Source organism: Montipora capricornis, chromosome 12, assembly GCF_036669925.1.
Source record: "Montipora capricornis isolate CH-2021 chromosome 12, ASM3666992v2, whole genome shotgun sequence".
NCBI lineage: Eukaryota > Metazoa > Cnidaria > Anthozoa > Scleractinia > Acroporidae > Montipora > Montipora capricornis.
The window spans coordinates 38,549,938-38,552,437 of NC_090894.1; positions in this window are offsets into that span (position 1 = coordinate 38,549,938).

Below are 2,500 nucleotides of genomic sequence, written 5' to 3' on the forward strand. Positions count from 1 at the left end.
TATTGTTCTCGATTCTACTTGTGAACATATCTTTAAAGAACGAGAAATGACCCATTTTGTGTGGTTCAAACAAAAGAAACACACACAAATACACACAAAAAACCTTTATAGACAGAAAACGGGAATGTTACTTTATTGGAGTGTCCGTGGTGGCTGTGTAAAAATTTCCACCAGTAATGAAACCAAAAGTCTTGTGATCATGATTTATCGTGGTTTCGCATGCTAATGGACCTACTGGTTTTTTTTTTTTTTAGCGAACGTGCTAGTATAAGGGAAACGGCAAAGAGTTTAGGTTTGGGCGAAGATGTAAAGGTGCAGTTAAATAGGTACATTTTTCTATTTTATTGCCCTCTTTATTTATTGCACCTCTCAAGACTCTCAAATAAAGTGATATATCTGTTATTTACTATTTATTTGTTTGTGGCCCTGGTTCGACATTTTTCTTAAAATGGGCAAAAAGAAGTAAAGTTTGTATTGTTTTTGCCTAGAACGTATTATTCAAGTGGGGGTGAATTTAATTCCTCCCGAGAAGACAACAACACCGATGATCAACGCGAGGACTCAGACATGGAAGTTGATTCTGTGGGGGCATGTTCATGCAGTGATGTTAACGAGTGGCAGTCCGATGATGGCAGTGTTGATGCAGATGATCTTTTGACTGTATATGTTGGGGTTGAAGAGGCAGATCCAGTGTGCTTGAAGATCCAAGACCTCCTTCGTCAAGGAAAGTTGTCAAGGGAGAGGATTTTTTATAAATACCTTAATGACGTATTAGAGGTAATGTACAATCCCTTCCACGAATATGATCAAGAAGTTGTGGAATTCTTTAATACCATCACGTACCTGGGCGGTAAGCGCACCACATGTTTCATCAGAGGACCAATGAACTTGGGAGATGGCTGAAACAGCCACTTAAGTCTAACAGACAAGAAAATGAATCTTGGAGGACCTTCCAAATCTGTCTGTGCGAAGCATCAGGCAGGATATACGCTGGAATCAGGAGTTATAAAACCGTTACCTTTAGGTCATATGGAACTACTATAGAGCTCACAAGCTAAGTTGTTAATCAAAACACCTAAGCTTAACGTGATTTCTTGTGCCCTGGCCAATGATAGGACGGCTTTGAAACCAGCAACTGAGTTAGATTCCTGATTAAAGGAAAACATTGGTCTAAAAACACTTGTTGATATCCACTATGCTAAAGAAAATCCATCGCCATCTCCCGACTATCTAAAGGATAATATTGTCACAGAAGCAATCGTTTCATCTTTGACATCTCTTGATAACTTTTGTTCTCTCCCTGTAGCAGTTGGCTTCTGTACACAAAGCGGTAAAACTGGCCAAGCTATGGTTGACCTTTTCAGAGAACACATCAAAACCCTACAAACTTGCGAATCATGCCAGCGACAACCAACTCATAGATCTCCTCTCACACAATGAACTGCAATAGCTTCTGCGAAGAGTGCTTTGTGTCGAAGACCGTCTGCGATGCTTGTAAAGTATCAGGACAGGTCAGTCATTTGCCCTCCTTGCGCTTCTGTGATGCTTGTCGGGACAAAGACGCTTTCTGTTTTCGTCGAGTCGTGGCAATACTTTGTAGTGACTGCGAAAGTGGCAACAAAAGTGCCTTTCAAACACTTAAAGAAAAACTAGAAGCAGATACTGAAGATCCCGAACTTGCATTTTTGTCTGTTCTACCAGATTGTCCGCATTTTGGTAAAAGTATGAAAGCCGCGTTTTCAAACTGGTGGCTAAGATGTAAAGGGGAACGCATCACCTTGGCTCTGGTACGGACTTTGAGGAATTGCTCAAATAAAGAAACAAAAGACACCTTCAGAAAGCTTATCCCCAAAAACGACCATTTAAAAAATAAAGATAGACAAGATCCCACGTCTGTCCTCACCCTGAGCAGCACTGAATTGACCTCTGAGTTGAAGAGCGTTGGCTACGTTTGTCACACCATCATCCCAGAATTAGACAAATATTCTGCTGACAATCAAGTCAGTATGTTTCCATCGCCAATTAGCGTTGCCATTCTGTCATATGAATGGATAGCCTTTTTATCCTATGATGTGAAAACCTCCTTGTCCACATTATACAAAGCTTGCCTTCATAGCCCTGTTGACAAGATCACAGCTATTGGCAACAAGCTTAAAGCAAGGGACATCCACAGTGCTGATGGGATCACCTTCCTCACGTCTGACGGTGGGCCTATTATAGCAATTCCGTTTGCTGATTGGGCAATCAACATCTTGTCCAAGCCACAGATGAAGAAAGATGATTTCATCAACCTTGCAAACCAATTCCAGCTGTCATCTACCGGGACTGTTGCGCAGATAAAGGAGAGGCTGAACCTTTATTCTTCATCCCTCAGGGCTGAATACAGACAGAATAATGTAAAGCTCGATGAGATCCATTTCTGGGATTCCGAAAGACAACTATCATTTGAAACCACGGTGTGCGGGGATGCTGAGCTGATTTACACTGCAAGGAAGGACGT